Raw genomic sequence first — 8,710 nt, forward strand, 5'->3', positions numbered from 1 at the left:
GTCCAGATCCAAATGGAAGCCTTGGGACTGGCCCCAAGTGTGAGGGAAACGTGTCTCGATGGGTATGGATAACAACATGGATGGCACCCCCCACGTCAGCACCCATGGATGTCACCCCACACACACACAGACTCCCATACACATACATGGGCACGTCCCAGTGAGCCCAGCCTCCCCATAAAGCTGGGACACCTCTGATTTCCCATCTGTGAGTGGGATATTGAACCTATTCATGGAGTCTCACTACACACACTCCTGAGAAATCCATCATCATGAAAAGTCATTTTAGTTATGCTCAGAGTTAATGTCCCTTTTCCCACTGGCAAATCCAAGTGTAGAGTCATCTGTTCCCCATAAGGATCCCTCTCTACAGGAGAGGGTCTGTGTTCACTGAGCCCAGGTGTGTGATGGAGTTTTGCAATTGGCACCTAAGCCCCAGGTACATGTTTGCAACAACAAACATGTGCCTGTTAAATCCCAAAGCCCTCAGACACACAGAGGAACGGAGCTCCCCTGTGAGCTCCAGCCAGCTCTCTCTAGAGGTAGCTACCGGAGGTCAGGGAAGAACTATAGGAAGTAAAAGGTGGGGTGGGACCAAAACACTCCTGTGGGCTCCTCTTTCAACTGGTGGCTTTTTGCTAGGCATATCCTAAGGCCAGCAAAAGCAGAAACCCAGCCAGAGTCTAACACCAAGATGCATCTTCCCACCAGAAGATCCTCACAAGAAGGTCCTTTACTGGGAGTTGACCAGGGACCATGCTTCCTGGCTTCTGAGCTGAGCCCTGCCTCAGTGTATCTTCTTTCTCAGACAGGAGTGCCTGCACCCCAGATGTCCAGCCTTCACACACTTCCACCTACAAGCTGCAAATCCACTTGTGAGCCCTGCCCTGGGGCTCTTTTGGCTACCAAAAGGCTCCTGGAGCTCAGCCAACACTGCCAGCCCAGGAGACCCACTGTGGGCACAGAGGATGAGCCAGTTGGGGCATTCTCCAGCTTAGGGAGAGAGTCGCAAAGCCAACAGGGATGCTGAGGATCACTTTATGACTGGGAAACATATCAATGGTGACACAGGAAAGAGGCAAACCCAGCAACTGCCTGTTCTCCAGACCAGAAAGTTCTAGAACATGCCACTGTCCACTCAGAAAGAGTCTGATGCTTCCCAAAACACCTGCAGGCTATACTCACTTTCAGGAAAACTCCAGGGTAGGATTCACAGATGATGGCTCTCTAAGAGGGTATTACTCTAAATGAGAAACTGAGGCCCAGCGAAAAGGCAGGTCTGTCCTAAGCAGTTCAAAGCTGGACCATGAATCCAGGCTGGTATAGCAACTGAGAACCCAGCCTTTGGAGACAGGTGGTCCTAAGCTCAATCTAAACCCCACTATAGCCAAGGTCAACACCAGCTTCTCCAGTGAAATAAGAACAGCACTAGCCCATGGAGTTCAGTGCATGGTATGGGGGACACCACATAGAAGAATCCAGCATACCACAGGAACTCGATAAATACTGCCTCTTCCCACTCCTACCTTCTTTTGCCAATCTGAACAAAGCCTTAGCACTTCCCAACACTGGACTAGATAGGGCCCAAACTGAGAAGGCTACCCCAGTGGATGAGAGCATGTCAGCCCCTTCCAGTGCCAGGAGCAGATAGAGTCCAAGTTCCCAGACTCCTGGAAAAGACACTCCCTCTGGTTAGAGCCCAGAGTCTCTTGTACCCTTCCGCTGGGGCTCCAATCCTGTCACAACAGCAATACCAGGAGGGGAGACACCTCCTTGTTTGGGGGCCTTGGTAGCCCTCCCTGAGAGAGGGGGAGAGCATCCTGATTCATAGTCTCACACAGCCCCAGATGTGGCTGAGGATCTGGGGGGTCCTTGCTGCCTACAGATCCGGAAGGGCTTTCCCAGGTCAAAAGGAGTACAATACAGGTTTCAGGGCCCTAGAAGGCAGAGCCAGGACCCAGGGATAGCTACAGGTTACTAGGAAGTTATAGAGGTGTCATACCTGCATATCTATAGCCTTTTTCGAGTTACAAGATGCATCCATATCTGTATTCTCAATACAGAGTGTAACGGGCCATCTCGAAAGGTGGTGTCTCCAAGATGGACACAAGTACTAGATGGCCACCTGCCATAGGAGTTTCTCTAATGGGCAAGGGAGGAAGGAAGGGGCTTTGACAGCCTTTCCAGACCCAGGTGTCTTTAAGGCCACTAGGGGATTCTTGTCCAGTTCCATCAAGTTTCAGGGTACTGACGGACAGACCCAAACCTCACAGAGTAAGCAGCTCTTTGTCAGAAAGGAAACCTCCTAGGCCAGGTACAGCCAACAACTTAGCTGCAACTCCTCACCCAAGAAAAGCCAAGCTAAAATACCAGGCCTCCCTCCCAACCCAGAAATTGAAAACTCACTTGCAACATGAGCCTAGCAAAGCAAGATCCACCGCACTGACCCAGTGAAAGAACTAGGCCACCCAATGGGGGGCTCCCTGTGATTGGCGCCTGCAGTGAAGCATTCCAGGCTGAGCCTCCCAGGACACACACATCTCTGTCCGCTCAGTCTCCACACCATTAACAAGTGGATATTTCCCTAGGCTAGTCCTCACCAGGCTAATTGGGCAAGAGTAAGGCAGCTTTCCTGGGACAAGGAAAGTCACTTTGCCCAGGCATTTGCTATAGCCAAAGTGGGCCATCTTTCTTCTGTGGATTCTAAGACCTCCATGCCAGGAGTGGTGGGGAGAAAGCAGACTGGGAGCCATTCGAGCACCAACCCCCTCCAGTGTTCTGAGCCTGGAGCCTCTGCCACAGGACCACCGAACACTGACTCAGGACCACCAGTGGCCAAGACTTGGGAATGACTGCAATCTAGGCATTTTCTCCCATATGTTGAAATCTGCCTTCTTATTTTGCCCCACTTTCGTTTATGCCATAAATATGGATTAATCATCTACTATGAACTAAGCAGATGGCCCTTACCCCATTGGAATTGGAAGAGAAAAACTATGCCCTCCTAAATGCCCAGCTGCTGGTACTCCCCATATCACCTCCCCACTTCGGACTCCTGCCACGGGGCGGGGGGGCGGGGGGGGGGGGGTTGGAGGCCTCTCCCAAGGAGAAGGGAAACCTTGACCACATACCCCTCCAAGTGTTCCATCCCGAGAATTTCAAGGACCCAGGCCTTCCAAGTCACAGAAGGCTCTGACAGCTCCCCTAGGTCAGTAGAGGGATGACCGCGAGAACAGAACAAACCTGGCCAGATGACAAGGGAAGGCCGGGGAATGGAGGCATCCAGTGGTCAACACATAGTCTTCAAACCACAGAAGAGAAAGAGAAAACTTGTGAGTTTTCTCTGCCCTAATTTGTGGATCTTATGGGAGCTCTGTAGCCATTTTGGTTTTATTTGGTTTTATCCAGGAAGGGATGAGATAATGTCACATATCACTGTGTCCTTACAGATGACCCACACTGGTGGTTCTTAAACGATGCTGAATGGAGCCCTTCGGGGTACAGAGTCCTTTACAAGATGTCAGGGACGCGGACAGCAGGCACAAGGTAGGATGGGGCATGAGCAGCATTGTCTCTGCCCTGCCCTCTCAAAAGGTCCTGAATTGAGAGGCTATCTATTCTATATATGGAGCTATTTGCTTAAAGAATGGCACCTGCAGATCTTTAAAAAAAAAAAAAAAACTTTTTTTGTTTTTGTTTTTGGATACCTCCTACTTTTTGAAAGACAAAATAAAATCAGGGCCCAGACAGAAAAGGGAATTGGAAAAGGTCACAGATTGGGCTCTAGAAATCTCCTGAATGAAGGGCCAGAGTTCCAATTCACCCAAGCTTTAGGACCACTTTAGGGTAAAAGTGCTGCACTGGGAGACAGCGGGTGAGGTAAGGGGCAATTACTCCCCAGTTGTGAACCATAAGAAATGCAAATAGAAGGGCTCTTTTCCTCAGATGAAAATCACATCACAATCCGGGCTCGGCCAGGGTGCCTGGGGCCTGGGCGGGTGCCTGTGCTAGACTCTTCCCAGGACAGACTGATGGCGCCCGCGTCCTCAAGCCCAGTTTCGGGGCCCATCCCTTTACTTTCCAGGGCCCATCCATAGGCGTGAGCATAGTTGCTCCTAAGGGGAGTTACCTGGCTCAGGTATGGAAGCCTGTCAAGGCACCGAGCAGAAGCCCCCACACAGGGCCCCATCGGGGGCTGAGTCAGCGTCCGGAGACATGGTGTCAGCGTCTAGCTAACGCTCAAATAGATCATGAATAATTTGCTGGAAGCAGCTGAAGGCCATACGCGTTCTACAGCCATCAAATGTGGACTGTACATTGTTCTTAAACTTATTTCATTTTTTCTTTTGCCAAAAAAGGAAAAGAAAAAAAAAAAGACACAAGTTTTGGGCCATGAGAACAGCCCTGCTTGCTCGGCCCTACTCCCTTGCGCTTCCGGGGCCTCGGCTTTTATTGGTGTTTTGTCTGCGATGGGCTTTGGCCACATAAATGTGAATGAAATGAGGTAACTCATAATTAAATTTTCTGGCAACACTTTGGCTGGTCGTTAATACCCCTGAGTGTTGGTGGAACTGATGGACACAGGGGAACGGGCAGGCCTCCCGCAATCAAGTGGCCATGGGGCTGAGAGCCACCACGTTCCACAGAGGAGGGACTTCAGACTAGGGCTCTGGGGTGGGGAGGCTTGGGAACAAGGAGGACAGGGTCCCCTTTGGCCCTGGCTGCAGGATTAGCTTCACGAGTGCCACCACATCCAGTGCTGAGAAACACAGTCCCCTGAGACATGGCGGGGCCCCCACTCTGAGGGTAACACTGAGGGGAATCGGCTACCTGAGGACCTCCTGTCTCCCAGTAGGCAACACAGTCCTGGGCAGAGAGGAAACTGCAGCCCACTGCGCTGTAGCCTGGTCTTACCCATCCCTGCAGGAGTGAAGGAAGAGAGAAGAGAAGGAAGAGACAGGAGTGATAGGGACATAAATAATGACAAATTCAGACATCCCAGCAGTCAGGGGGCTGAGGACTGAGCCAAATATGATTTAGAAAAATAAATGAGACAGTTCTTACACCCAAATGGTATGGATCAATTCATACTGGTTACACTTGTTTTTAAGTTTATCAGAATTAAAATTTGCCAACAGTCTACACCCACACATACTAAGCACTTGCTTTGTATCAGCTCCTCTGTGGTGACTTTGCTCAACCCCAGGAGATCCCCTACACACACAGGGAAGGCCTGGCTCACTAACGCTCCAGACCCCACGACAGGAGATGGGTAGCGTCTTTCTGCCACAAGGGACATTTAGAGTTTGGCTAAGGGCTTTACATTCAGTAAGTCATCAGCAAATACTAGAAATATTCTCAAGTAAAGACTCAACACAATTCTCTCTAGATGAAGAGATGGGGGCAGAGTAGTTCTCTTTCTTTCCATTTATTTACCAATTGGACAGAAGTTTCTGGGGCCTACTTTACTAGACATATCTGGTGCTCCTCGGTATCTGTTTCTTCTCTTCTGCCTAGAAGTAGAAGACGCCATGTTCCAGCCCCTTTGCGGTGAGATGAGCCCCAGAACTAATCCTGGCCAACAGGGCTATGAGCATGTCACTTTCAAGCTGAAGCATACAAGAGCAGTTGGGGCCACTCATGCCACTCTCCTGCCAGAGCAATCAAGAGACTGTGTAGTCCCAGCCAGTATGGGTACAGGAGACAGAGCCTCCATCAGCTCCGGACCCTGGGTGACTGCATGGAATGGAATCCCCACCCCCAACCTGTGATGGACAGAAAGCACAAGTAAGAAATAAAACACTGTACTAAAACCGCATTTCCAGGTCGTTTTGCTACCTAACCCCACCACTATAATGGTGAACTCCATAAAACCCGCCCCCAAAACAGAAGCTTTGGGGAAAGGGGTAAGAAATGAGCAGAATGTGGGGACTCTAAATGGAGAACAAATGGATAAGCGCGACAAGAAGCAGGACCCGTGAACTACCAAGAAGAGCTCTGCCAAGTTCAGAGTCTCTGGAAGTCAACCCCACCCTGTCGCATCCCAGCCGGCAAGTGCCCCCACCACCCAGAAGTGCCCTCTGCTCTGCCCCTACCCCAGCCCTCCCTAGTCACCCACCTGAGCTGCATGAGGGGTAGTGGGGACTGGCTGGGGGTAGGGACAGGACCAGCTACATAACTCCAGAGGCCTAGGGCAGACTGAAAATGTGGGTCCTGTTGTTCAAAACTTATAAAGAACTTCAAGATGGACTTCTGTCTTCCATAAATGCTCAGGCATGAACCCACAATGCAGAGAAGAAGACAGAAGCAGAGGCAAGAGGGAGGCATCACACAAGGCCTAAAATGCCCCCGGGGAGAAGCAACAGTTCCCAGAAAAGCTCAGGGAAAGGGACTCTCTCAAAGCCACACAGCCAGAGGAGCACAAGTGCATTCCCCAGGCCAGGCCTCCTCCCTTCCCCGACGTCAGGTGGGACACTAAGGGAGCTGAAGCCATGAGTCCCCAGTGCCCAGCTGCTGCCCCCATCAACAGAACGTACGAGGGAGGAGTCATTCTTGCACACCCTAGTCCAGGAAGGAGCCCGTGGTGCTGACTGCTCTGGCAACCCTGGCCATACCACACAGCCTCAGGGAAGGCGCCAGGACATCCCAGCAGCATCGAGCCCAGTGTAGGGGTGGGGGATGGGGTTCCAGGCTAGGAAGGCAACCTCAGACACCCCACCCAGGCAGGAGGACCACATTCCCACAAGCTCAGGGTCTCTGGAAGACTGCCATCTAGACAGGGAGAGTCATCAGCCTCTCCCACGCTCAGCTCCCCTTCCCCTTAGTCCAAAAAGGGAACATGAAGGAGGAGAAAGAGATTTGGTTTCAGCCCTGTTGTGGACCTACAACATGGTCCTCAGAAATGTCTTAAGCCTGTTATCCCACAGTCAAATCCAAAGCTGGGTTTTATGATCTCAAAGGTACAGCTGGCTCCAAAATCATGATTCTTCCTGAGAGGACTCTTACTCCGGTGGGGCAAGCCCTGTCAACCATGGGGACTAAACTCCAAGTCCTCCTGAAAACAAATGGAGAAATGGAGCCGTGTGACTTTACCTCCTTCCTGGATTTGCTGGAGGCGACCTCTTTGTGGGGTCTTGGAGCCCCTCTGCCCAGCCACAGGTCATGTGGAGTGATGTCACACTGTGGGGACCCCTCTGGGCCAAGGTTTTGCCATGGAAGCAGCCAGAAGCCGCTGTCCAGCTGGCAACATGTGGGATCTCAAAGGCCATGTGTAAATCACCCATAAAATCACTCTCTTGCTCCCCACCCAGCTCTAATGGATCCCACAGAATAATTTATGAAGCCCAAGTGGAGAAGACTTCAGGCACCACCCAGGGCCATAAAGCATAGGGTCTCCTGACCGCCCCATGGGCTCTGGGCTGGAATAGCAGAGCTCCCTCCAAGCACGTGCTTCTAGGCTCCAACGCAGAGGAGTTGAGTTCTATGAAGGCCTTCCTGGGAACATCTGGGTGTCACGGCCTCAGAATAAGGACTTGGGCAGAAGAAACTGAGGGCTCCAGAAGCTGATTATTACCATCTCCGACCCCAAGATACAAAGCAGAGACTGACATACTATTAAAATCAAACTTATGCCTATATAGAATTTTAGAAAAATCAAACAGCATACAGTCATACAATAAAAAGAAAAAGCCCCTCCCATCTAACATTCAAAAGAATTACCTCATGATTCGAGGCTAGTCCCCATTCTACAGATACAGAAACTGCAGTAAGAGAAGTCAAATGGCTTGCCCAAGGTCACTCAGCTCACCTGTAGTGGAGCCCAGGCGCTCTGAACACTCGAGGGAAGTGGTTCCTCTGGATGGCATTTTCTACACTTTGCATCTGAGTGCTGGGATGCCCAACATCCCTCCTGTAATTCCTGAGGCCCACATTGATACACGGCCTGCCCTAAAGATGGGGAAGTGGGTGGTGGCTGGTCCTCCTTGCACACAGAGGGGTCTGATGTCCTGCACTGCATCCACCAGCAGGGCTCTCTGCTCCCAGCTCTGTAGCCCTGGGTCCTCACAGAGCTGGCTGCTTCTTGTTCCAGGGCATGACTCCAGTTGAGCTCCCCCAGTGAAGCTTTACTAGAAACTCTCTCATCTAAGCTCTGAAGCTGCAGAGCCCAGGCCTAGACATCCTAACTGGTCTGCTGAACCCCAGAATTTCCGCCCACTCTGAGAGGGTCTGAGCTAGGGCTGGCAGGAGAGAAGGAGGGAGAAAGTGTCGAGTCTAGTACCTGGTGGAATGGGGAGCTACACACCAAAGCAGACTCAAGGGGAGAACATAGCACATAATGGTCACTTAAATGGAGAACAAAGAAATGAATACCTCACTTGGGAACAGATTAACTTGCAGTACCATTGGGCCCTAGGGAAAAGGTCCAGGAGACAATGATAAAGGCGGCCCAGAGACCACCAGGGCCAGACCACCTGCTGGAGGCCAGCCCAGAGGCCACCCCATCCACTGCAAGATGACAGCTCCCATGCTAAGCAAGACACCTGTGCCACCTGGGCTCAGCCCAACCAGAGCTGTGTGATCCAGGACAAGTGCCCCTGAAGCACCCAGAATTGTAAGATCCTGAATTACAGGAGAGCCCAGGAGAGAACATTTTAAGGCCTTGAAGAAAATCATGGAGAAGGAGAGACAGGTTGCCTAGGATCATAAAATC

At 51.3% G+C, this 8,710-nt stretch overlaps 1 long non-coding RNA gene across 1 annotated transcript; it reads left to right on the forward strand.

Moving 5' to 3' along the window:
- The first annotated feature begins 3,178 nt into the window (after positions 1 to 3,178).
- Positions 3,179 to 5,812, forward strand: LOC309870995. The gene is made up of 3 exons (XR_014314928.1): positions 3,179 to 3,332; positions 3,450 to 3,546; positions 5,518 to 5,812. It is a non-coding gene; the product is annotated as an uncharacterized lncRNA (long non-coding RNA).
- Positions 5,813 to 8,710: the final 2,898 nt, after the last annotated feature.

Source organism: Mustela nivalis (assembly GCF_964662115.1).
Source record: "Mustela nivalis genome assembly, chromosome: 8".
NCBI lineage: Eukaryota > Metazoa > Chordata > Mammalia > Carnivora > Mustelidae > Mustela > Mustela nivalis.